Raw genomic sequence first — 27,530 nt, 5'->3', positions numbered from 1 at the left:
AAGTGCTCCTTCAGTAGCAAACTCCTTTGATGTCTTTGTTTTTGGAAAACTTTTCTGAAACTTATCCCTTTCACAAGTTTTGCATTGCAAATGTGTGACTGCTAATTGGAAAAAAAAAGAGAAAGAAATGAGCTGATCCTACTTTTTAATGGTGCTAAAGTTCCCAGCCTTGTTTTCAAGCGAATTCTAGAGGACCGGGAAACTAGCACTCTTTGTCACAGTTTAGCCAGGGAAACTAAAATGCTAGATTAGGCTTATGTTGACAAGGAAACAAGTTCATGGTTGATTACTTCATTGTGCCTGCCTTTTGGTTGGCCTGAGAATCCACATGTTTGAGAGCACCTGACCAAAGAGTCTTCATAGCTTAGTGGAAGGAGCACAGGCTGCGAGTCAGGGGATGTGGGTTTGAATCCCAGCTCTGCCACTTCCCAGCTGTGTGAATTTGGGCAAATCACCCAATTCCCCTGTATCTCTGTTTCCTCGTCTCTAAAATAAAGAGTAAATTCTAATTCTCCCTCCCTTTGAGCCCCTGGGACAGGGAATGTGTCCCATCAGACCATGTAGGCAGGATATAAGTGCTTGGATCAGTGTGGTAGCAATTTAGTTGGAGCAGAAGGGGTGGATTCTAGAGGTGTTATGAAGGCAGAACTGACAGAATTTGGAGACTATATGGGTTAAATGAGAGAGATGAGTAAAGGGTTAGGTCAGTTGGCTTGAAAGACAAGAAAAATAGTGAAGTTTACAGTTATGAGAAAGTCAGGGGGAAGACAGGGTTTGGTTGGGAAGATGAGGAGTTCTGTTTTGGACATGCCAGGTTTGAGGGATCAGCAGGACATGCAAGTAGAAACAGGGACTGCAGAGAACAAAAGGGGTTGGTACTTCAGTGGTAGGTGTGGGAATCATCCACGCAGAGATGGTATTTGAATGAGTTATCCAAGGGTGTGGGTGTAGATTGAGAATAGAAGGGGACCCAGAATTTAGGCTTAAGGGACCCCCTACAGTTAGAGAGTGGGAGACAGAGAAGGAGCTTGCAAAAGAGATAAAGGAGGAGTATCCAGAGAACCCAAAGTTGGATAATGTTTGCAGAGGAAGGGGATGGTCTTTAGTGTCAAGACAGCTGAGCATTCAAGGAGGACTAGGATGGACTAGAGGCCATTGGATTTGGCTAGAAGGAGATCATTACTGACCCAAGAGAGGGCAGTTTCTGTGGAATGGAGGGGGTGGAAGCCAGATTGCAGGGGGTCGAGGAGAATTGGAAGAGAGGAAGTAGAGGCAGCGGGTGTAAACAACTAGCTCAAAGACTTTAGGAAGGAATGGAAAGAGGGAGATAGGTGATAGCTGGAGGGAGCTGTGGGGTCAAGGGAGGGCTTTTTTAGGATGGGGATACTTGGTCCTATTTGAAAACAGTGGGTAAGGAGCCATTGGAAAATGAGCCAAAATATGTGCTACTGAAAAATTCACTACAAAAACAAACCTCTCCCCTGCCAACACACCGTTTTCTCATTTGGATTGATCCATTGGTGATCACTGGCCTTTAGTCATTTTCTCCTCCTATCAGGAAACTAGATTAGGAGGATTTTTCAACTGGCTAAAGGCTACTAGTTGTTTCCCCGACCCTACCAGGGCCGTTTCATTCACTGATTAGAACAGGAGTGGCCTGGAAGATTCTCCAAGCGACATTTTGGGGATGGGGTAGGTTTGTGTAGTTAAGCAGGCATAATCAGTCTTTTATTTTTAGTCCATCCTGGGCAGGAATAACTAGCAAGACTGGGATGATCGGTAATTCTTGATCCTAAGAATTGGAACCATATGGGTTCTGTTTGTGGTTATTTCCATTTGATGTCTCCCATTATCTCCTACACAAGGGCATTATAGTAAATGATACAATTCCCAAATTATATCTTCTGGGATTACCTTAAATATTAATTAGGAAGGTCTGGGCTTAGTTGAAATGAAAATTTCATTTTGTGTATTAAAATTCCTGTTGCAAATGAACAATTTATAGGTATTGGAAGTTGTTTAATAAAAAAATAAGACCTTTACTCTTCTATGCTTTTACTAGCTGATGATTTAATTGTTTCTTAAGGAAACCCTTCCATGAACATATGGAGTTTAGAGTATGTTTCTCTTCGAGTTTATATAAACTGTTTATAATAAAAATTCCTAACATGATGTACCTCCATTCTTTTTAGTTACATTTATTTATTTCATTTCTCGTCCTTCCTATTTGAAATCAAATTAAATTGGGTGGGGAATGACTATTATCCTATTAAATAATCTTCCTAGTGAAATTAGAAAACAAAATAATTTTTAAAATACTTCAGGGTTGTATGTGCTCTTAGCAACCATTAGACCTGGTTGTAAGGATCACTGTAGTTGCAGCTTTTTTGAAAGTCTGAATTTTCACAGGATCTCATCAAGCAAGCTTTTTTTATGGTATTTTGCTAAGCACTTACTGTGTGTCAAGCACTGTTGGAAGCTCAGGGGTAAAGTGAATTAGGGTGAGCACAGACCCTATCCGGCATGGGGCTCCCAATCTAAGAAGGAGGGAGAACAGGAGAATTGAGACATAGGGAAGTTGTGTCATCCAGCAAGCATTTGGCAGAGCTGGGATTAGAATCCAAGTCCTCTCTTTGGCCTGTGCTCTAGGGCACCCTGCTTCTCATAAACTCAGTGAACAAAGGACTTGGTAAATGTTTCACTCAGTAAATGTTAAAGCTAAGAAATTATTCCCTGGCTTTTAAGATTGAAAATTAAAATTTAGCATGAAAATAGGTGGAATATTTGTGTGTGTCTCATTTCGAATATACTGCAGCAAAAGAAGACCTTCACTCATACGGCACAGGCATAATGATCCCATTGCCACTAAACCCTCTGTTTGGTAGTTCTTTTAAGAAATGCACAATGTTTTGTGGATTAGCTCTCCTTTGTAGCCATCCTATTAACATTTTGCTGTACTTTCTTTAAGGATGATTTAAAACCTTGGCTGGGAGAGAGGAGGGAATGAAAAATAGAGCTTGACTTTGTCAACTATGCAGGTAAATCCTGCAGTGTCTGTGTGGTTTAAAATGCCCTCTTTAGATTTAAACACCCATTTCCTCTATCCCCACACCCACTTGAACTTACCACTATTTCCTTTGTTTTTAACTTTTTATATAGTGGCTTTGTGAGCTGTTGTTCAAAAAGATAATTTGACATTACTGGATCTGTGCTACTTACTAATGATTTAAGTTTTAACAAAGACCAATTTTTCAGCCATAGTTGGCTCAGGAAAATGTGTTTCCAAAACTACAGCTTGTTACGATCATTGGGTCAACGTAACATATATCAGAAAGGATTGTTTTATTCACTCACCACAATGCAAGGTGGAGGAGAATTGGACTGGAAGTTCTGAAAGTTCTTTTTCTGTTTTTAGGATTGTTAGTTGTGTGGATCATCATAACTTGTTCCTCTATGTTCTCCACATTGTCAGGATTGTATTTTTTATCTCTACACTAGAATATTTTGCAGATTCATTGGAAAACGTATTTTGTGAAAATGTGCTCAACAGGCAAGAGAATTCTTTTTCTGTTCTATTAAAAGAAAATCTTAAGGATTCCTTGAAAACACCAGTCTGCCCCACACTCTTCAGATTGAAATCCTTTCAAATGGATCACTGAGACGACAAGAGCTCCTCTCCCCAAATAGGCCTGATGACCTTGTAAAGTCCTCAGAAGAATGTCAACCAGATGACCCTCCGACCACTGGATGAGAGGGCAGGGACTGCATCTTTTACTTTCTGTTGCAGGTTTCCAAATGCTTAGAACAGCGACTATCCACAGTAGGGTTCAACAAATTCCTGTGATGATGACCGAGAGCAAGTTAGTTCTTGGTTTATCCCTGAGGTTCTGCTGTCCCCGTCCTCTCATACCTCTCCCACGCCCTATTCCTTCCCTAACCTGTCCAACCAGTCAGTTTGCTGCAACCTTGTTGTGCCCTGCAAAACAACAGTCCTCAAAGACTGTCCACAGGCAGAAATGATCAGTTATATAATCCCCTATGAATGATGAGGGTTTTTTTTAAATAGAAAGAAAGCTTTGGAGGAATGAGCCCTACCCAAGGAGGGCACATCATTAAATCCAGCATTGTCTTGTTTTCCATGGTTGTCTTGAGCAGTTTCAGCCTTTTCTTGTTGTTTTTGTTGCATTTGTAAGCGAAGGAAATGCAGTATTTTGGGTTTAGTTTTGGATGCCATGGAAACATTATTTGGGATGAGAGGTCAGGGATTTACCAAGTGCCAAATTCCAATTTTGACATTGTTGCTGCAACCTGTTATTAAAGAAGTCCACATATTAGCCCTCCCGTATATAGTTTCTATCTCTTGAATCAGAAGTTAAGCTGTTTACTCTAAACAGCTTCACTCTATAGCTCCACTAATATTTACTGATATTTTTTTTTTACCTGAATAGTTATTTTGGTAAAGATAGTGATGGCAGTGGGGCAGGGTGGAGAAGGGGAGAAAAGTGTGTGTGCCCGTTATTGGGCAGGGATTATTTCTATCTGTTGCCAAATTGTACCTTCCAAGCACTTATTACAGTGCTTTGCACATAATAAGCGCTCAATAAGTACTATTGAATAATGAACGTGTGTGTATTTGTGCACACATGCTCATATAGGAGGGTCGAAGTTGGAAAACTTTTTTGCTTATTAGAGTACTACTTCCTGTTCAGTTGAAGCAACTGTCATGTAACTAAGCTGGGGTTGGTTTGCAATCAGAGCTGTGTCTTATGGTATGTATGAAAATGATTTTCACGGCTGCCCATTTAAATGTTGAGGAATTTTTTCCAGATTTCAGGCAAATAATTTAAATATAGGGTGTATAAGTTAATTGGCAAAGAGAAATATGTTTATTGAAAATGAGAAGTGGGCACTAAATGTGACTGTAAGCAAAGTAATTGAAACAGTTTCTTAATATTGAAAAAGAATGACTTAATAAATGATTGGAAGAACCCCTCATCCATTTCCCACTATTTTTGAGATAATCTCATTTTAACCTAACTACCTCCACCAGTGTAAATCGTTGGGGTTTTTTCACTGTATTTCTTTTGCTATTTAAACGTAACCATCCTAACTCAGTATCATTAATGGCACGTTTGCTAAAGTGTCTGTTTAGTAGTATTTCCTCAAGTGATTTCAGAGTCCCACAAATTTATTCCTTTCTGGACCTTGTGAGAACCATCAAATAAATCTCAACCGCATCAGAGAATTTCATTTTAGTATTTATATCAATGCTTCATTGAAGTCCACCGAAAATGAAATGGTAATATATGGTAAAAGTCAAGGTTTCCAGGTGGAGAAATCTTTGCTGGAGCTGGCTCAAGCTTGTCTCTTGATTGTCGTTTATTACTGAGTCAATGGTATCTATTGAGTGCTTACTATTTGTAGAGCAGTATACTGAGCTCGTGGGAAACTACAGTATTGGTAGACAGGTTCCCTACCCACAAGAAGCTTACAGTTCAGAGGGGAAGACAAACATAAAAATAAATTGCACATATGTTCTAAAGTGCTGTGGGGCTGAGGTTGGGGTGAATATGAGGTGCTTAAAGAGTACAAATTCAAGTGCATAAGCGATGCAGAAGGTTGTATTATTCCCGAGATATAAGGCTTAATTCCAAAACAGCAGAGTTTATCAGTAATAACTGTGATGCTTCCTTGAGCAACACACTATACTAGGTGCTGAAGGGTTACAGGAGAAGTCTTAGGCAAGTTTTCTGAGTTGCTTTGAGGCTTAGCAAAAAATTCTGAGCATTGTTTAGCCATACACCTAGAAACTCTGGTTATAGTACTTACTGAAGACCTTCATTTACAGTAAGGTGGAAGGTTCTAATAGTAATAATGAGTAGTAGGTGAATCAGTTATTACAAAGTGTTATCAGTTGTGTGAAACACTCTACTAAAAGCACTGGGATTGGCAGGGGGAAGGGATGGAGGTACTGATACAATGTCTTCGGCCCTCAGGGGACTCAGAATAATATTAATAATGACGATGGTATTTGTTAAGCGCTTACTACGTACCAAGCACTGTTCTAAGTACTGGGATAGATACAACCACGTGGGACAACCTGATAACCTTGTATCTACCCCAGTGCTTAGAACAGTGCTTGGTACATAGTAAGCGCTTAACAAAAGCCATCATTACTATTATTACTATTACAAGGTAATCAGCTTGTCCCACATGGGGCTCAGTCTTAATACACATTTTACAGATGAGGTAACTTACAGAGAAGTGAAGTGAGAAGGAGCATGGCTTAGTGGAAAGGGCGCAGGCTTGGGAATCAGAGGTCGTGGGTTCTAATTCCGCCTCTGCCACTTGTCAGCTGTGTGACTTTGGGCAAGTCACTGAGCTTCTCTGTGCCTCAGTTACCTCATCTGTAAAATGGAATGAAGACTGTGAGTCCCATGTGGGACAACCTGATTACCTTGTATTTTCCCCGGTGCTTAGAACAGTGCTTGGCACATAATAAGCGCTTAACAAATACCATCATCATTATTATTAAGTGACTTGCCCAAGGTCACACAGACGAATGGCGGAGCTGGTATTAGTAGGGAGGAGTGCCACATTGGTAAAGAATAACCATAATTTCAGCAAAAGACAATGAGAAGAAGACTAGTTTTGCACTACTGCTGTGGGGAGGGTTAGTCCTCAGTCTCCATTAAACCAGGGAGGGCCAGCCCTCCTTGGTCCAAACTGTCACAGTCTTCCCAGTGTTGTAGATGGCCAATGACTTCCAGGCAAGAGGCCTTCTCCTGGATGGTGGTGGGTAGGAAGGCAAGGCCTGGCTTCCTCAGCCACAGGCTCAGAGGATCAGGAGTGTCCTTTTCATTTGGTAAGTATTTCATCTGTTATTTTCTCTTAGGTAGCGCTTGCTGAATCTAAATGAAAGAGGATTGATTGGAACCAAGCTTTCCCCCAGTAGCCTTAAAGAAAGGAAGTTTGGGAGACACTTTTGGGACAAGTAAGTAAAATAAGGGCGGTTCATTTCTGGAATTTTATAGATGCATTGTGAGAGGCTCTCATTCTATAGTATTAAGTAATATTTGGTGATGAAGTATCCAAACAATAAACAAATACCTGGAATTTTGAGAATGCCAACTTCAGAAGTCATTTGTACAGAGGCATCTGTATATTTAGCATTTGGGATAGGTCCATCAGTGATTTATTCTCACTTTTGCCATACTTCATTAAAGAGTTTTGCAGTACACTATTACCTCTGGATTCAACCTAGATTTCAAGTGAAAAATATACCTTTATGACTCTGTGACGATGGCGCAGTGTTAAATATGAGTATACTGGCACACATCTAGGAATGTTTATATTTCTACCTAATAAAGTCTTCACAAAGAAATGGTCAGAAACGATTGTGGATATCAAATTTTTATGAAGGCAGGAAAGTGAGAAAGAATGTTCTTTTTGCATTGTTATCCTAAACATTTTTTAAAAGTTTGAGTATGTCAAGACAACATATTGTTGTCTTTGTGCTTGGACAGTGTTGAGTCTGTTCTAGTCAGCCTTTTTTAAGCATTTTCTCTGCTCTCTCCCCCACCTCCTCTTTCTCTTTATTTCTTTCCTCTCATCTCTCTCTTTTTCTCTCTGTCTCTCCACCTTCCCCTCCACAAACATACACCCTTTCCCCTTCTCTTTAAATAAGGTGAAAGTGGCTAGCTGCAGACAGGTAAGTGTCCCTGTCACATTCTCTGTCAGATTCTTAGGCAATGAGATAAAGCAATGGTAAGGAAAAAGGGTAGCATTAATGTAAAGTTTCTGATTGCTGTGAGGAACAAGAATACTTTTTGTTGGCTATATCAAGAGACAGTTATGTATCTTCCTACAAAATGTGCCTACCTTAATAGAAAAACTCACTCTTAACCCATAAAGAAAACTGGATTTTTAACAAAAGTAAATCTGGTTATTTATTGCAGAATAGAGAATAAAGTTTCATTGTAACTTTATTTCATTATATTAAAATGTCATGTATGCATGCAGAAAACTTTAGGTTTCTCTGTCAATCAGCGGTATTTACTGAGTATTATCTGCAGAGCACTGTACTAAACACCTGAGAGAGTACGTTCCCTCCCCATAATTAGTTTACAGACTAGGGGGAGCTTATAGTCTAGATTGTAAACTCCTCCTCTAGACTGTAAAGTCATTGTGTTCAGAGATGATTATCTACTAACTCTATTGTACTGTCCCAAACACTTAGTACAGTGCTCTACACAGAGTAAATACCATTGATTGATTGATCGTTTCTGTCAGTTGGCAAGTGATACTAGAATCTGTTTAAAAACATAATTGGAATTTGTACAGATGGAACATATTACATCTTCAGCACTAATGATTGCCACTAAGCCATTTAAATTAGTTAGAACTTTGTTGAGGGGAAAATTGAAGCCACGCATGCAATAGTTGTGCATATTAATAATTTCATTGGCATACAATGAAAAGTGGAGTATTGTTTACATGTTGATTTGCTATGTAAAACTATCTGGAAATTGCTTATAAGCTCTGGTGAACTTAAAATTAAAATGGATTGCTGAGGATTTTTGCTCTTCTCGTTTTGGCAGAAAACAACAGTTTTAACATCAAACAGCGAACATTACAACATTGATGTTCTTCCAAAGCTCAAATTATATGCTTAAGAACATTAAAAATGTCATCCTTGTTTCACCCGACAGTTCAAGTGACCCAGTATTAGTAACTCTGAGAGAGACAGGACGATTAGAGAGACAGTGTGATGGTTGCCTTCCTCAACTTCTGTACTCAGAATTATTCATTCAGTAGTATTTATTGAGCACTTACTATACATTAGAAATGTTGGATGGTGCATCCTTTACTTGCTCTGATAATCCATTGTGGACCTCTTGCCTTTTACTCAAAACCCTTTGAAACTATTGATATTTTTGGCCTGTGTCTCATCTTATGGTAATGAAGTCCATATTCTTACCACACAATGTGTGAATGAAGTGTTTCCATTTTTTTGTTATAAACCTACCACTTTCAATCATCAACACCTTGTCCTGACTGTGTGATTTTTGGAAACATTCCTCCCAAATTTGACCTTGTCCATGTCCTTTATGATTCTGTAAGCCTTCAGTTATGTTTCTCTCTGTCTTGTTTCTAGCCAGAAGAGTCTTAAGATTTTTGGTCTATCCTCGTATGGCAATTTTTCCTTTGGCCTCATCATTTTCTTGTCCTTTTCAATTGATCCATCAGTCGTATTTACTGAGCATTTGTTGAGTGCAAAGCACTGTACTAAGCACTTGGGAGAGTACAGTACAATAGAGTTGGTAAGCACATGCCCTGCCCACAAGGAGCTTACACTCTCTGTCCCTTCTCCAGTTTTAATATGTTCTTTCTAGGATGCCAAGCCCTTAGTACAGTGCTCTGCACTTAGTAAGTACTCAGTAAATACAATTGAATGAATGAATGCAGTGATGAAAACTTTACGTACTAGGGCAGATGCGGGGTATACTGTGGTTTTACCTAATGGCATTTTGTTATTATTTCTATCTTTTTGACACTGGTAACATTTGTATTACCCTTATTGGAGGCTCCTGCACATTGGGCTAGTGAAGCATCTGGCCTCCAACCCCACGAGCGCTCAGCAGGACAGGACACTCACCCATCCCACGGCTCCTCACTTGGTGTAGGCAGAGCGGCCTTCTCACGCTCTGGAGAGAGGTGACCTGAACCAGTTTTTTTTTTTCAGAGGGAGGGGGAGATGGTTTTTACACAAAACGGGTGGTCTCACAGGGCTGCCCATTTGAAGAAGTTGCTTTTGTCCAGACTTCACCCTTTCCTGAAAGCCCTAAAGGCCCCGAGGATTTCTCACCACCTCTCCCCTCACCCTGATAGTGACAGTGTTTGACCCCAGGGAAGATGGCTTTTTTGGCTTTGGTTCAAAAAGTGAAACTACGTATCAGTGCAGTAATTCCTTAAACTATTCTCTTCCTAACCGTTACCTCATTAAGTTTGGGGGTGGTATTGGACCTGGGAACTAATTTAGTAGGGACAATTAATGAGCAGAATTCCAGCAATGGCAGGTCACTCTGTTCTTTAAACCCCCATCTCTGCAGGCCCTGGAAAGCTCGAACTCTCAAGTTCCTTGTGTTTGGCCCTGCTACCCAGTGAGGTTGAAGCCATAGCATCTCTATCGCCATTTGACCCAAAATCTTTAGTCTTTCATATCACAATTTTGCCAACCACAGGGATTTTTAGGAACCTAACCCCAGCAACTATGCGAGAAAGCTATATTAGTAGTTTACAATTAGAAATTGGAGAGCAAACGTCTTCTGTCTAGCCTGCCTATTTCTCTTCTCCTCCCCACCACCAAAAAAATAAATAAAATACCAGACCAAACGGTTTTCCCCAAAAGACAAAGTATGGCAAAAAATAAAATGATTGTTTTGCCAGTGTAGAATGTAGGTTTGAATTTAGGCTGCATGGAATGCATGGCTTAGTGGAAAGAGCACGGGCCTGCCAGTCAGAAGACCTGGGTTCTAATCCCAGCTCTGCCACTTGCCTGCTATGTGACCTTTGGCAAGTCACTTAACTTCTCTGTCCCTCAGTTTCCTCAGCTGTAAATGAGGATTCATTACCTGTTCTCCTTCCTCTAAGGGCTGTAAACCCCATATAGGATGGGGACTGTAACCCACCTGATTTTCTTGTAACTATACTGGTGCTTAGAACAATGCTTGCACATAGTAAGCATCTAACAAATACCATAAAAATTACTCAAAATGCACTGAAAAAACTCTGGTCAAAACTCTCATTATTATATGTTAAATTGCATATTTGATCTGAAAAAATGGGTGCTCTTGACTTCCCCTTTTAAACCACTTGAATTTGAATTTGATTTTATTTAATAGGGATCTCTTTTCATTAGTCAATCATTGATTCAATCATAAAATTAAAGAAAGGGGTTTCATACTCAAAGGGTTGGTGGATGTTTCAAAAAATAAAAACTAAGCTGTTCACTGAGGTCGTCCCCTTAAAAATAAGTCACATACAGAGCATGAGCATAGAAAATCCTCATTGTTGCCATGGTAACATGGTCTCATCTTTGTCACTACCACCTGGTTTTTCACATTGTCTCTGGAGTTCTTATTGGACTGGAACCTGAGGTTCTTTTCCTTCCACCTAGTTTTGAACTGTTTTAGTCAGGCATCACCATCCTTTGACTATTATTATTATTATTATTATTAATAATAAACCATAGTAATTATGGTATGTGTTGAGCACTTACTATGTGCCAGGTACTGTAGTAAGCGCTGGGGTGGATACAAGCAAATCGGGGTGGATACAGTCACTGTCCCAAATGGGGTTCATAGTCTCATTTTACAAATGAGCTAATTGAGGCACAGAGAAGTGAAGTGACATGCCCAAGGTCACACAGCAGACAAGTGGCAGAGCCAGAATTAGAACCCATGGCCTTCTGATTCCCAGGCCCATGTTCTATCCACTATGGTGTGCTGCTTCTTCATTATTATTATCACTGATTACTATTATTCGTAATAATAAGCACTTACTATGTGTTAATCACTCTTCTAAGTGCTGAGGTAGTTACAGGTTATTCAGGTCTGAAACAATTCCTATTCCACATGGGGCTCACAGTTTAAGTTGGAAGAACAGATGCTGAATCTGCATTTTACAATTGAGGAAACTGAGGCATAGAGGTCAGTTGCCCAAGGTCACCCAGTAGACATCTCACAGGTCCTCTCAAGGCCCATGCTCTTTCTATTAGGACACACTGCCTCTTTGGTTTTAAGCAATGCTTATGAAGCTTTCATTTTGCTGGCCCTTTCTAAATAATCAGAGGCAGGTATTTTTTATTATCAAATAATAATGTTGGTATTTGTTAAGCGCTTACTATGTGCCGAGCACTGTTCTAAGCGCTGGGGTAGACATAGGGGAATCAGGTTGTCCCACGTGGGGCTCACAGTCTTAATCCCCATTTTACAGATGAGGGAACTGAGGCACAGAGAAGTTAAGTGACTTGCCCACAGTCACACAGCCGACAAGTGGCAGAAAACAACAAACCCAAAATCTCAAGGAAGGATTCTAAGTAGTTACTGAGTGAGCAGGCATTTCATTAAAGTAAACTGTAGCAAAATACTTTTTAAGAAAGTTACGTTTATAATCAAATATTTTCATATTTAACAACTAGCCTTCATAAAACTCTAAGGAGATTATGCCATTCCTAGCCTAATGTGAAAATCTGTGACTCTTAAATCTAATTTAAGCCAATTGTAGTCTTTATTATAGTCAGTACCTCTGAGCTTGATGCTACTCTGTGTGACGCAGAAAGCTGATGTAAATAAGCCTTGCTGATGTGTTTTTTAACGTTTTTTATAGTTCACAAAATATTCAGTAGCCCTTCCCATTCTGTGTCATTCTGAATGAAGCAGTGTGTCAGCAGCCAGCCGGGATACAGTGTCACCTCTTCAGTGATGGATCTTACATTCCCTGTCACTTCAACACTCTGACCTACTTTTGTTGTTGATTTATTTACATTCCCAGTTACCTCAACACTCTGACCTACTTTTGGGTATTGATTTATTTGTCCACTTGCCTTTTGCACAGAGTTATTTTTTTTTCCTCGAGACTGTAGATTCCTTGAGGTAGGGATTGCCATCTTCTAAAGCCAACATGTTATAGAGGACAGAGCACGGGCCTGCGAGTGAGAAGGTCATGGGTTCTATCCTGACTCTGCCACTTATCTGCTCTGTGACCTTGAGCAAGTCACTTAACTTCTCTGTGCCTCATTTACCTTATCTGTAAAATGGGGATTAAGACTGTGAGCTCCATGTGGGACAACCTGATGACCTTGTATCCACCCCAGCACTTAGAACAGTGACAAGCACATAATAAGTGCTTAACAAATACCGTCATTATTACTATTACTACAAACACCCTTTACTTATATTCATAATCCAAAGTGAGACTTTTTAGTGTTCAAAATATTTTTCTTTCTCTAACCACAAAATAAACTGTATTTAGGTTTAGCTGTTTATTTAGGATAGACCCTGTACTAAAATGTCAACATGGTCAACAACAATGATCTACATCAGTCTCACTTATCTTTCTTCAGAGTAACACCTTGGTTGGAAATTTAAATATTTTGATTTCTACAATTCTTGTTTTCCTAAGTTCTACAATAGGAACTTAAAACTCCTGATTCCTCTACTCCTCTAGGGCATAAGTGGCTTAAGTCATAAAAAAGGAAAGACCTTTACAGGGGTTTTGGCATGTGTATAAATTGTATTTATATTTGTATAGATTGAAGTATGTTTCTCAGAAGCAGAGATTCATTTTCACACAGCAAGCACTTAATAAATACCACCGATCCATTGGTTGGGGATTTTTTAAGGCCAGGTACGTCTAAAAACTACAGACCTGTGTATTTTTTTTCTTCATTTTCCTTTCGTTAAAGAAGTGTCTTCCTTTGCTGTAAGCTGTAACTTCATCTGTGATATGGTTTGGTTTTATGAACATCACATGCCTATTGATTTGGTGCAATCAGAGCCCGATTAACACAGGGGCACCTGGAGCCGAAGCCCTGGTCCCCCAGCTGCTGCCGCCACAAGTGGAAAAGAATCACTGCCTCACTTCCCTTCTCCTCTCCTTCCCCTGCCCCACCCCAAAAATATATAGCTGAGAAGGAGCCAACCTAGGAAAACCAGCACCAGCTGCTGCCCCAAGGAAGCCCAGCACGCTAATGACCCCATCCATTAGCATGAATTAGTTGATGCTAATTAGTGTTAATAAGCATTCCTAAACTAACAAGCATTAGTTAATGCCAGTAGCTGAGGGATTAGCCCCCCACTGTTGTGGGAACATCCTGGTCCAGGGCCACATATGCAGCTCTCTAAACTGATGAGTTTCTGCAGGGACTGGGGAGGGTCCATGCTGGGATTTACCTCACAACACGGCAGGCTCGTGGCTGGTCCCTGGCTACACACAGAAACACAAGTCTGGGTCTGAGGCAAACCTGTGCTGTTTAGCGGCCACGAGTCTTAAAATGTGTTGGGAAGGAGGAGGCAGACTGGGAAGGATCTCAGCCATGGGGCAAGGGAATAACTTTGGGATGGGAGTAGGATCAGAGTGAAGTTGGGGAAAGAGCTTCAGTGTCATCGGAGAAGCAGCATGGCCTAGCCGATAGAACGTGGGCCAGGCAGTCAGAAGGTTGTGGGTTCTAATCCCGGATCCGCCACTTATCTGCTCTGTGACCTTGGGCAAGCCCCTTCACTTATCTGTGCCAAACTTCCCTCATCTGTAAAATGGGGATTAAGACTGTGAGCCCTATGTAGGACAGGGACTGTGTCCAGCCTGATTTGCTTATATCCCCCCCACTCCCAGCACTTAGTTTAGTGCCTGACACATAGTAAGTGCTTAACAAATATGACAGTTGTTAGTATTTACAAAAGTCAATCAATCAATCAGATTTATTATCTCTAGACTGTAACTTTGTCCTCTACACAGGAAGTGCATTGTGGGCAGGGAAAGTATCTGTTACAGTGTTGTTCGTACTCTCCCAGTTGCTTAGTACAGTGCCCTGTACACAGTAAGCACTCAATAAAACAATGATTGATTGAGCACTTTTAGCAGAGCATTGTACTAAGCACTTGGGAGATTACAGTATAACAGAGTTGGTAGACACATTCCCCGCACACAACGAGCTTGCAGTCTAGAAGGGCAGACAGATGTGGATAGAAATAAATTATGGATATGTACATAAATGCCATGGGGCTGGGGAGCAAATGGCGATGACACAGAAGGGAGAGGGAGAAAAGGAAATGAGGGTCTAGTTGGGGAAGGCCCCTTGGAGGAGATGTGGCTTCAATAAGGCTTTGAAGGTGGGGAGAGTGATCATCTGTCGGATATGATAGCATAACCTAATGACATCTCTTGGGGACACCTGCGTAGACCAGGTTCGTTCTGCCACTCACAGACTGGAGAGGTATTAATACCGCTTTGGATGGAATGTTCCCTGGGGCCTCAGCCCCTGGTTAAGCCCATCTTTTGTCCAATCCACTATTACAAAACCACAGTTCTGGATTTTGAAGCTGAAGACCTACCTCAGTCTCTTAATGCTTCATTACTACCTCCTTTCTTTATTTCCACTTCTTCTTTCTGGAATGCCACCCGATCATATTATACCTCTCTGGTCATAATTTAAGCAAAACGTTTAGTAGGGTAGCGTGACCCCCTCCGAAAATCTAACCATTTTAAGGCTGGATCCTTCAAATGCATCACTGATATTAATCCTTGAATACAGAAACTGAATGTTGATTGGCTTGTGCCTCGATCTCATCTGTCACACCACCGACCCCTCGACCATGTCCTGCCTCTGGCCTGAAACTCCTTCCTCATCAAATCCAACAGACAGCTACTCTCCCCCGCTTTAAAACCTTATTGAGGGCACATCTCCAAGAGGCCATCCCTGCCTAAGCCTCCCTTTCTTCTCTTCCCACTCCCTTCTGCATCTTCCTGGATTGTTCCCTTTGTTCATCCCCACTCCCAGCACCACAGTGGTTATGTACATTTCAGTAATTTATATTACTGTCCGCCTCTCCCCCTCTAGACTGAAAGCCAGAGAATGTATCTGTTTATTGTTGTATTCTCCCAAGTGCTTACTGCAGGGCTGTGCACATAGTAAGTGCTTAATAAATGTGATTGAATGAATGAGTAAATGAAAGATGGGGGAATTCACAGAGTGGAGTGCTGAGGAGTGGCCATACCAATCCAACACTATATCTCTCTTACCTAAACACTCCCTTTTGACAATCAATTGGGCTTTTCCTGTGCTGCTAGTTTTCTGGCAGCGTTAACATCCCTGGTTAGTATGTCTTCTGCAGATGCCATTCTGCTGCAATGTCATATAACAGGCATAGAGATTGGTTCTCCAGAGAGTTGAAATGACAGGAAACCAGACACTGAAGCCTGTATTCCCTTCCGAATTCTAAATTTACCATGAGAATAACTCAAACCTATAAATCCAGAATTAAGTGAAAAAATGCATGCAGACATATATCTTGTATATAACTTTCTCAGGGTTTCCATGCATCGATGTTTGAACCAGTTTGTTAGTATTTATGGTGATTACTTTTGGGGTTCTCCGTGGCCTTCATATGTATTAAGTGACAGCCCTCGCCCTCCGAAGGATAGCTCCAGAAAGTTCTAAAAGTCTCTCCAGCTTAAACAGCTCCACATCCAGCTCCATAAGTATTGTACTCTCCCAAGGGCTTAGTACAGTGCTGTGCATATAAGGAGCTCTCAATCAGTACCATTGAATGATTAATATCCAGATCACTAATAACATCTCAAAGTAATAGTGTCAATTGTACACCTTAGGAGGATCAAACTACAGGTAAACAACCTTGGCTTCTTCCTTCCTGGCTTTCAGTATATACATTCCCAAGCTTTTTATAAGCTCTCTGTGCTTCTCTGCCTCTTTGCCATTATCTTCTGAATTGTTTTGTTTAGCATTGGCATCTCTCCAATATTCAGGTTTTCCTCAAACAGATAGACCCTGGACTCTCTTTGACCCCTAAACTGACTATATTATGGGCCTATTTTAAAAACACACTGTCTTCATAGGTCCTCCAATCCGAACTGCTTTTTTTCCATCTTAGTTCAAGGATATTTCATTTAACATCTTTCCATACTGTAATGCATCATCCAAAATAGTTTTCCAAGTCTCTTTCCTTATGTAATATCACAGAGAGCCTTGAATGATTAGTATTCCCACTTAATACCAGGAAAACAATAATGAGTACCTGAATAGGCTTCTTCTAGTGGCATCTCTTATTTGTAGACCTAATAGCTGACAGTCCACATATCTAACTCTAGAATGGGCTGAAAAGAACTCCTCCTCATGGTTTTTGGGGGTTTTTTTTCTGCTTTCAAATACATTCATGAAATTTTGTGCCCAGGTTTTACCTCAGGTCTTTCTGTCTCTTAATTTTCTCCTGCTGCCAATTTTGTATTTATTTTGTTTATAGCCTGCCACCCCACCCCTAGCATACATAGCCTAAGGGCTCCAACTTTTTCTTTATTGCCAGGATAGCAATGAGGAAACAGAAGAAGGAGCAGGGATTGCTCTAATGTGATTTTTTTTTTCTTCTCCCAGAAATTATGACAACATTGCATGCCCTTGTTGGTGTTTTATTTACAGATTTAAATATGAAATCCCAAAGCATGAAAGCACATGCCCATTAATATATTTTTTAATGAAAGATTTTTGATGATCTTTTGGACTATGCTCAAACCTTCCAACTTCTTCCTTCCTTCCTTCCTCTCCTTAACTTCCACATACCAATCGTTTGTAGGATGCACAGATTTGTGTTTGTTTTTCTAAATTTTGTTCTTTAAACTTAGGCAACTGACCATGTCTTCTAAGAACAATGGGAAATCCTCCTGTTCTTCTTGTTATCTCTTCTCTCCCAGGGATTTTGCATCCCTTGAACACAGTTTCCCTCCTTTCCCAAGAAATTTCTAATGGGTTAAAAAACCATGGAATGGTTACTAAATTATCTAACTCTAAAAAAACTAAAATGCCTATTTAAAATCCTTAGGTTTCTTTTTCTTAAGTGTTCTTAAAATTATTGTTGTTCAGTTTTGGCATGGATTTAGTGCCCATTTTAAAAATGAAGTAACTGCTTTGAATATGAAAAATGGTCATAACTAGGTTAAGATTAATTGAGTTTTATCAAACCTGACTGGAGTTTTTAGTTACCATTATCAGAACCCTTTTTAATAATCACGAACTTAGTTCTGTTATCAGAATGATGCTGACTATCCAGAAAGAGCATGCTTTTCCAAATCTGTGATTTGAAAATACAGTTAACTCTCTCATGTTATGATGGTGGCTTTCTTGAGGCACCCCACATTAAGGAAAATGTATCTTTTTAACATTAACTCCACTCCCGACTCTGCAAGTATATCCATAACCATTCTCCTGACATAGTATCACGTTCCCCTTCGAGGAGTTACATGCTGTGTGAAGAACATTCCCAAATTCAACAAAATGCATACTCAAAGCACACGTAAACGCAGAACTGATTAGACTATTTTCAGGCACAGTAGAAAGGAGGAAGTAGCATCAAGATTTTTAATTAAGCCACACTTTGAGCAAGGAAGTTCGTTAAAGACCGAAAACCTTGGCCAAATTCCTCGTGAAGTTTTTGGATTGCTAAAAATGTCTTACTTTGCCTACGGCAAATCTGGACACTGAATCTGAAATGGTTGGCAGGTTCCATTAAGTTTGTAAGCTCTTTGAGATCAGAAGGGAAATACCTTGAGTTTTGGAGACTTTTTTTTGTGTGTGAGTGCATGTGAGAAAGCAGCGTGGCCTAGTGGGTAGACTATAGGCCTGGGAGTCGGAAAGACCTGGACACTAATCCCAGCTCCGCCAGTTGTCTGTTGTGTGACCTTGGCCACTTCACTTAGCTCCTCTGTGCTTGTTGTTTCATCTGTAAAATGGGAATTAAAGCTATGAGCCCCACTAAGGACATGGATTGTGTCCAACCTGACAACCTTGTATCTTCCCCCAGTGTTTAGTACAGTGCCTTGCACAGAGTAAGCACTTAACCATAATATCATAAAAATTGTGTATTGATATTAAATTGGGATATGAAGGACATTCAGTTCTGCCATATAGCATGTGTTCACTATGCATTGTGGCTACAACGTTCTCAGGGATCTGGCCAGTGTTTGACAACCCGAGCTACCGGAACAGGAGGCTCTTACGCATGGCATCAGGATGGGCGAGTGCTTCGTCCTAGTCTCCCTAATGTGAAGTTTTTGCAAAAGTACAACCCCCACGTTCTAGGAGAACTGGGTGTAGTATGGACAAACTCCAAAGATAGTTAGATCTGGATTTCATTTTGTCAATTTCAACTCTGTGTGATCTTGTGCACATTCCTGACATGTTACAAACAGCTTACGTCTGAATGCGCAGTGTCAGTTTTCAGCGGCAAAAGTCCCGAAAGGAAACAGACTGATTCTTCCATGCGCAAACAGCTGGCCAGTTGTGGATGGAATTAATTGCTGATATATACTGGCCGTATTTTTCTTCTCTTGTAATTTCCTTTGCAGCTGTGAATGTCAAAAGTGACTTGAAAACAGACATTTCTAGTAGTGTCAATTGGGAGATTAAAATGATATTATTCTAAAGAAATGATCCTCAATCATTGAGTTTATATCAGTAATATTAATTGAATCTACTGAAATATTCACTGACAAGGAACTGTGTCTAATTCCCATCTGTGTATTCTTTCTCAGTGTTCAATACAGTGCTCTGCACATGGTAAACACTTAATAATTACTACGACCCATGTGTTAATGCATTGTATACACCATGAATACTGTATTCTGATCTGCTGAATGGAATAAGAAGGTCTGGTCATTATCATCTTTTTCTCTTCTGATCATGAAATAGAACAGGCCAAAACACTTCCCTTAACACTGAAGATGTGCAAGCCTGACGCATGGATATGTCTGATTTTATTGGAAAAAATGTGTATTTTTGGAAAGTTTTTTCCTGGTTTCCACCCCGGAGCTCTTTCCCTTGTTTTGTTTTTTTCAGCCTAAACAATTTCATAGATTGTTTTAGGTTGTTGACTTTTGGATTTTATGGAATTTATTTGGAATTGAGACGAATATACAAACTTCATCTGATTAATAGGAAGGACATAGTGTTAGATTGTTTACATTGTAGAAAGAATATGGATATGGCCTTAATCTTAAACAATTCTACTAGTCCAGTTAATCTTTAAAAGAGACATATTATGTGCACCCTGTTTGGAATTTTTATTTTTTTAAGCAGGGACGAAGTCATGGAAACAATTAAAATTCCTATGGAATATTGGATCACTTGTTTGGAGAAGAGGGTGGTGGTTGTGAAATAAAGGGCAGAGGAAAACTTTAGTTATAAACAAAGTTATTTGAGCTGGAAAAGTATATATTGACAATTTTCATCAAATTGTTTTTACCTTTTCACATTTTCCTTTTGAACAACCTACCAGGCGAGCCTGCAGATTGAGCATGTGATATAATATTGTTAAAATCCGTCCAATTTGTTCATTAAAGATATGTATTTTAGGTTTAATGATAAAGCATTGATAATAGTTATTAGTAATTTACTTGTGTTTATATTCAAGGCATCTGGAGTAGCAGTGTGGCCATGTGGATAGAACTGGGGCATAGGCATCAGGAGGACTGAGTTCTAACTCCCAGTTCTGCCACTTATCTGCTGAGTGACCTTGGAAAGTCACTTAACTTCTCTGTGTCTCAGTTAGCTCATCTGTAAAATGGGGATTAAGACTATGTGGGACAGGGACTGTGTCCCACCTGATTTACTTGTGTTTACCTCAGGGCTTAGATCAATGTCTTGTGCATAGTAAGCACTTAACAAATCCATAAAAAAATTAAAAACCTAAAGTGAAGCATTAGAATAAAATTTTGAACATTGTTTGTGCCCTGGCTTAGACGTAATACCTGATGCTACAATTAGAAGTTGATAGATTTTAACTTCCCTTCTGCCAGTTTTCCTCTAAGTTTTTTTTTTCTCTTTCATTCAGTCGCCTGACTTTGTATATGCAAGGAGGGAGATTATGTGTGGGGTGGGATGGAGGTTGACGGGAGGGTTTTATCATTTTAAAGAAAAGAGATACCTGTTAAAGTCCATCCTTTCTTCACTCGTAGCTAGTGAGGCTGAAGAGTGAATATAAAAATTCTCCTCAAAAGAAAAAGGCCATATTTGTGACCGACTGCAAAGAACTCGAAGTTGGTGATATTCATGTGTAAAGGTTCCTTTCTCTGAAGCCTCCGTGGGTGTGTTACTTCCCCAGGGTGTGCTCCACCCTGCTCTAACCACATTGACTGAAGATATCTTGATATTTAAAGCAAAGTTCATTTTTAGGGCAGCATTGCGTCAGAATTGCCACATGATAACCAGCTTAAGAAATGTGCAGCAACGTTGGTTTTTTTTTCCTGTAGGAAGTAGACTGTATTGCAAAAACTGTTTGTTTATGGAAAAACATACAAAGACTGTTCATTCCATACCAGCTGCTAATAACATGTCATCCTGGTAATCCTTTTGATGTTTCCCGATGCTAGAAATGTCCATAAAACTACAGTCCTTAACTGTTTTTAATATGATTTATAATCATAACTATTAGAGTTATGGGGCTATGAGCCATAAAATTGAGGCATCATATCTTAATTTTAAAAATGAAATACTTCAATTTTCCAAAGTCTTGGAGTGCCTTACTAGTCAAATATTAAATACCGATAATATTTTACAGATATTTGGAATTACTTTCTACAATTAACTTATTGGGACAATTAATAACATAATTTGGCAATACCATGTCCCGAGACATCGTGGCATGAACTTTGTGTGTAAGAGGGGGTTCATTGAATAAAAGAAAAAGAAGCATTTAAAAAGAGCCTATTATTCCTGTCATAAAGATGCTTTGTGCTGTTGCTGCCCTGTGTTTGATGGAACAGTTAGGGAGAGCTACAGTCCAAAGTTCTGTTGAATGCCTTGTCAGTTCTGGGCTTCTGTTTTCTTTCTTGACCTAGTGACGTGATTGGTAAACCGAATTATGGCTGAATGATTATTGTGCGCTGCAGGCGGAATTAAATGCTTTAAAATGGATTGTGGGGTCTGCCTAGCTTTTACTTCATGTATTGGAACTGCATTTGTAACTGGGTTTAGAGTGCTTTAAACATTGACTCACTGATAAAATAATAATGAATAATTATGGTACTTGTTAAATGCTTACTAAGTGTCATGTGTTGTACTAAGCCCAGGGGTAGATGGAAGATAAACAGGTTGGACATTATCTGTGTCCCACGTGGGGCACGCAATCTAAGTAGGAGGGAGTAAGATTTAATCCCCAGTGAGGAAACTGAGGCACAGAGAAGTAAAGTGACTTGACCAGGGTCACACAGTAGACAAGTTGGGGAGCTGGGACTAGAACCTAAGTCCTTTGACTCCCAGTCCAGGCTCTTTCTCCTCGGCCACATTGAAAATAATACAGTCTAAACTGTGAGGCTGCATTGATTTTTGTCTCAGCTTATTATGTGTCCCTTTGTGATATATGCACTAATTTACGGCAGAGGTTTAAAAAACATATCTCAAAATGAAAATAGTGGGTTGGCATAAAATGAATCGAACCTCAGCATCATTATTTATTGAGCCCTTACAGTACATAGAGCACTGTGCAGAGTGCTTGGGAACACACGATACAAGTAAGAAATAGATGTATCCCTTCCAGAAGCACACAGTCTAATGAGTGAGACAGGTAGACCCAAGGAGCCAAATAAGCATTAGAGTGAAAGCATGGCCACAAGTGATACAAGCTAAAGTAAATTATTAAAGAACAAAGAGTAGTTAGCTAACGTGATCAGGAAAATGGACGATTGGTCAGGGGATGCCTCTTGGAAGAGGGGCCACTTTAAAGGCGGGGAAGAATGTGGTTTTGTGAGTAGATGTAAATCAAAAAATCATATTCATTGAGCACTTACTGTGTACAGAACACTGTAGTAAGCGCTTGGGAGAGTACACAGTAACAGAGTTGGTAGGCAGATTCTCTGCCCTCAATGAACTTGAAAAGTGTTCCGTGCAGGGAGAAAGAAAAAAGACATGTATAATGGGTGAGGGAAGGTTGATAGATTCAATTAGAAGGAGCATTCATTCATTCAATAGTATTTATTGAGCGCTTACTATGTGCAGAGCACTGTACTAAGCACTTGGGATGTACAGATCGGTAACAGAGACAGTCCCTGCCCTTTGACGGGCTTACAGTCTAATCAGCGGAGACAGATTGACAAGAACAATAGAGGGCAAATGGGTGGGTACTGGGGAAAAGAGAGCAGAATGTTAGGGAGAAACAGCTGCCGGAAAGCCTTGAGGTCAGTAGTTAGGAGTTATTGTTTTATGCAAGACATAGGTAACAATTGGAAGTTTTTTTGAAGAAAGTGATTGCATTACATCATGTCCCAGTGAAAGGAGCAGAGGAGCTGGGCATCAGTAGACCTGGATTCTAATCCCAGTTCCACCATTTACCTGCTGGGTGACCTCGGACAAGTCTCTTTTAAGTTCTCTGGGTCTCAATTTCCTCAACCGTAAAATTGGGATTCTATACCTGTTCTTCCTACCTTATGAGTCCCATTATGGGAAAGGGACTGTGTCTGGCCTGATTTCCTTGTTATCTACTCCAACACTTAGTACTTTGTAAGGAACATTACGCCTAACAAATACTATTATCATTGATAATAATAATCTAAGTATCACAGCTGTAGAAGTTGATAAGGAAGAAACTTGAGATACAGAAACCAATAAACAGCAGGGAGGTAATGACAGCTTGAACCAAGGTGGTGGTGGAAGTGGTGGTGGTAAGGGTAGGGAAGGGACAGATCTGTGACATATTGTAGAGGGAGGACCAGCAGAATTTAGGGTCCTCCTTAATGTGGCAGGCAGGTATCAAAAATGACGAAGGTTGCAAACTTCCGGGATAGAAGTTTAGTGGTGTCACTAGTGATAAGAAAATTAGGAAGTTGACAAAACTTAGAAAGGAGAATGAGTTCATCTTTTGGCATATTGAGTTAAAGATATGTCAGAATTGTCCAAATGGAATTCTCTGGAAGCATTCATTCATTTGTATTTATTGAGCGCTTACTGTGTATAAAGCACTGTACTAAGCACTGGAGAAGATAGAGCAGGGAGACTGTAAACTCATTATGGGCAGGGAATTTGTCCACTACTTCTGTTGTGTCGTACTCTCCTTCGCACTTAGTACAGTGCTCTGGACATTATAGGAGCTCAATAAATTCCATTCATTGATTGAGAGGACAAAGCTGGGGATGTAGATTTAGGAGTCTACTATAAAGGATTATTTGTAGATTCAGGAGTGTACTGACGGAAGTGAAATTTTGAGTTCTATTTTAGACACAAGCTTGTTAACATGTCTGCCAACTCTGGTGTATTGTACTCCTCTAAGTACTTAGTACAGTGCTGTGCATATGGTAAGTGTGCAATAAATACAACTGATTGATTTTTTTCACCCAGGATAAGTCCCTCTGGTTTCACTGATCCACTTTCTTTCTCAGTGGTGTGGAAGCATATGGAAGGATCGCCTTTCTGTCACACAAGGAGGAATGCATGAGGTTCCCTGATATAATGTGAAATACTGTTTAATCTTTAATGGAAAAGTGCTTAGTTGCATACTACATGCTTATAGGAAAGCAGTGTAGCCCAGGGGAAAAAACACAGGCCTAGAAGTCAGAGGACCTAGATTCTAATCCTGGCTCCGCCACCGGCCAGCTGTATGACTTTGGGCAAATCACTTGCTCTCTGCCTCAGTTTCCTCAACTGTAAAATGGAGGTGAATGCCTGTTCTCCCGCCTAGTTGGTTGGGTTTCTTTATGGTATTTGCTATGCGCTTACTATGTGTGAAACACACTAAACTCTGGGGTAGATACAAATTAGACAAAGTCCTTGTTCCACGTGGGACTCACAGTTTATGTAGGAGGAAGGGCCGGAGAACTGAGGCACTTCTTCAGTGCTTATTACCTTGCTTGATAAATTATAATAATAATAATTGTGGTGTCTGTTAAGGGTTTACTATGTGCCAGGCACTGTACTATGGATGCAAGCAAACAGTCTCTGTCCCATGTGGAGCTGACAGTCTCGATCCCCATTTTACAGATGAGGTAACTGAGGCACAGCGAAGTGAAGTGAGTTGCCCAAGGCCACACAGCAGACAAGTAATAGAGCCGGAATTAGAACATATGACCTTCTGACTCCCAGGCCCATGCTTTATCCAGTACGTCATGCTGCAATAATTATTGTTATACTGACAGAACGGTATGAAGCAACTAATCCGTCAGTACATGCCCAAAACTGAACTCCTTGTCTTCCCACCCACATCCTGTCCTCCTTCTGCCTTTTCCCTAACTGAAAAATAGGGTCTACAACTGTCCCACTATTAGTTGGAGTGGCTAGAGTGGCCGTGACTGGGATGACAGGAAGCCCAGTGTAAGGCACCCACTGCTGCTATAGCGAGTTAGGTGGGGAGAAGAGTACCCAGGCTGTCCTTTCCTGACACTACGTACGTAGCAGTGGCTGGCAACCCAATCCTGAGGCACCATGGCCACTTGCTCAACCCCTTGTCCAGAGTCCAGTTCAGCCAGACTCTGTTTCGCTCTATGCTTGTCTCCCCATCTGCTTTTTTCGCCCTTGTTAATCGTGGACTCATGGAACCACCCTCACTCTCATTTTGAGGTCTAGAAAATATGGTCACTTTGCTGTTCTCTCTTCTGCTCTTTTCAAGCTACTTGAGTCCCATTTAATAAAATTTTTCTGCATTATGCTTAAAAGTACCCTTTCGACCTTGAAAAGCATAGCATCACCCAGTTACATCCCTCCTCTTGGCAGAATCAGACTTGATGATGTTTATATTTTATTGTTCCTTCTTTCTTTTTGCTCATAAAATAATATGAAAAAGTCCATGACAAATGCTTTTAATCTCGATTTTTAATGCAGTTTTGTCTTCCTTTCTGTCCATTTGTGTGTTGTTCTTGCATTTTTCTTGTTTATATAAGACACATGGCCAGAGTTGTTTTAGAAATGAAAAATGTGAGGCTGAAAACTTCATTTCAACTTATCACATCTTTCCCTGTTTTCAAAAAGTTTAAAAGACAGAAACCCAAAGGATCACTCTTTTTTTTATACCCTGAACCCCCCGATAGACTACTACTCTTCGGAAGTAGAGGGAAGTGAGTGTACGTGTGTTTATGTACATGTTCACAGTGCTTTTAAAAGATTCTTGAATTTTCCAGTGAAGCTAGCTATACAAAGCCGAGCCTATGAGCTTGGTACTTGATTGGGTCTGGTTGTTTAATATCCTTGTCACACTTTTACTCTGTAGTTCATTTCCTTGTTTCATTGAATTTCCAAACTGACTTTAATCTACACAAGAGAGAGCCTCAAGGATGTTGCCAGTGACTGCTGTTGTCTCCCCCTCCCTCCCTCACCAACAGCCTATCTGGGCCAGGAAAAGGCAGTGGAGTTAGTTCCCTGAAGCAGCAGGGGTCGGGGGCATTGTGACAGCTGATGTGACTTGTCCTTCCAGGAGTCCCCACCACTTCCCCCTGGCCTGATAAGGATTCCTGCTCCCAGGGCTAGTGGAACCCTCCCCCTCCTCTCTGCACCCCGTCTTCCTCTGACCCTGAACGAGATTTTTCTCATTGGTGCTGAGGAAGCAGCCTGAGAGGGGAACTTTAACCTATTATCCTGCAGCAGAGTTATAAAGTTACAGAAACACAACTGTTTGTAGCATCACAAATGGGATGTTTGGCATAGAATTGTTCATGGCCCAAAAAAAGTCCTGTGTGTCTCCACTCAGTAGCAACGTGTTCCAGAGCTCTGTTTGTTTAACAACAGGAGCCTAATGAGACATCGCTGTCTTTGCCCAAAGATAGGATGCCTTTTAAATTGTATTTAGGGGGCTGACTAGGAGATTTCTATTATATTGTATTATACTATTCTGGCTTTCTTGAAGAATTTAGGGTTTGATTGTAATATAACCAACGATTCAAAGATCAGAGACGTCAGATACAGATTTGTAAGGTCGTTGTGAATGGGGAATGTATCTGTTATATTGTTATGTTGTACTTTCCCAAGTAATTAGTATAGTGCTCTGCACACGAGGCAGCGCTCCACAAGTATAATTGATTGATATGGAATCTCTCCATCCTTCCTATTTGAAGATGATTCTATTCATTCCCAACAATCAGTCAGTGGTATTTATTGAGCGCTTACCTTGAACAGAGCACCGTACTAAGCTCTTGGGAGAGTATCGTACAGTGTATTTGGTAGACATGTTTCCTGCCTCCAAAGGAGCTTGCTTACAGTCTGTCTAAACATGAGGTTGTCAGTCAGTGTAAAGACTTAGGCCAGCCTAACTGGCTCCATAGTGTCCATAGTGGCACCAGCTGGAGGGCTGGTGGGGGCAACCATAAGCTTCCAGATCCTCTCTCCCCATTCAGATGGCACCACACTCTTTTGTGATACCTTTCTTCTCTGGGTTGGTGGGGCTTCAGAGACTGAAGTGGGAAACCACAGTGATGAGGTCTTGAGGACTCAGGCTTCCACCATACCTCGCATCTCTCTAAGTAAGGCGTAACCTGGCCACAGAGTTGGAGGCTATGTCTCTGGGGACTAGAATCATTACTCCCCTGCCCATGTTCTTGTTATCAGTGAGATCACAAGGCAGGAATACAGCGAGAACCCACCATTTTATGTCTCCAGACTGTAATTGGACTGGGCCATCAACTAGAGGTATTCCCCTCATTGCTGTAATCTGCAAATTCTTTTTCATATGATGATTTCTCAGCAAAATAGCTGAACATTATCAATCAATGGTATTTATTGAGGGCTTACTGTGCAGATCACTGCACTTAAACGCTTGGGAAAGTACAGT

At 40.5% G+C, this 27,530-nt stretch overlaps 1 protein-coding gene across 16 annotated transcripts in view; it reads left to right on the top strand.

Moving 5' to 3' along the window:
* ADD3 (adducin 3) overlaps nucleotides 1-27,530 on the top strand; it is a 118,045-nt gene that overhangs the window by 43,287 nt on the left and 47,228 nt on the right. For 10 of the 16 annotated variants that reach the window (XM_007667670.4, XM_029080468.2, XM_007667662.4 and 7 more), the window contains one exon: nucleotides 6,896-6,994. The exons of 4 other annotated variants lie outside the window; for them this stretch is intronic. The gene's annotated coding sequence lies outside the window, so the exon portion shown is untranslated. Of the gene's footprint in view, nucleotides 1-6,895; nucleotides 6,995-7,687; nucleotides 7,712-27,530 lie in introns of all 16 variants that reach the window. 2 more of the 16 variants (XM_039914288.1, XM_029080467.2) reach the window with 1 other exon arrangement.

The sequence above is a fragment of the Ornithorhynchus anatinus genome, chromosome 16 (assembly GCF_004115215.2).
Source record: "Ornithorhynchus anatinus isolate Pmale09 chromosome 16, mOrnAna1.pri.v4, whole genome shotgun sequence".
Classification (NCBI taxonomy): domain Eukaryota; kingdom Metazoa; phylum Chordata; class Mammalia; order Monotremata; family Ornithorhynchidae; genus Ornithorhynchus; species Ornithorhynchus anatinus.
Note: the sequence above shows the minus strand (reverse complement) of the source record. Positions and strands in the feature narration are given on the sequence as shown.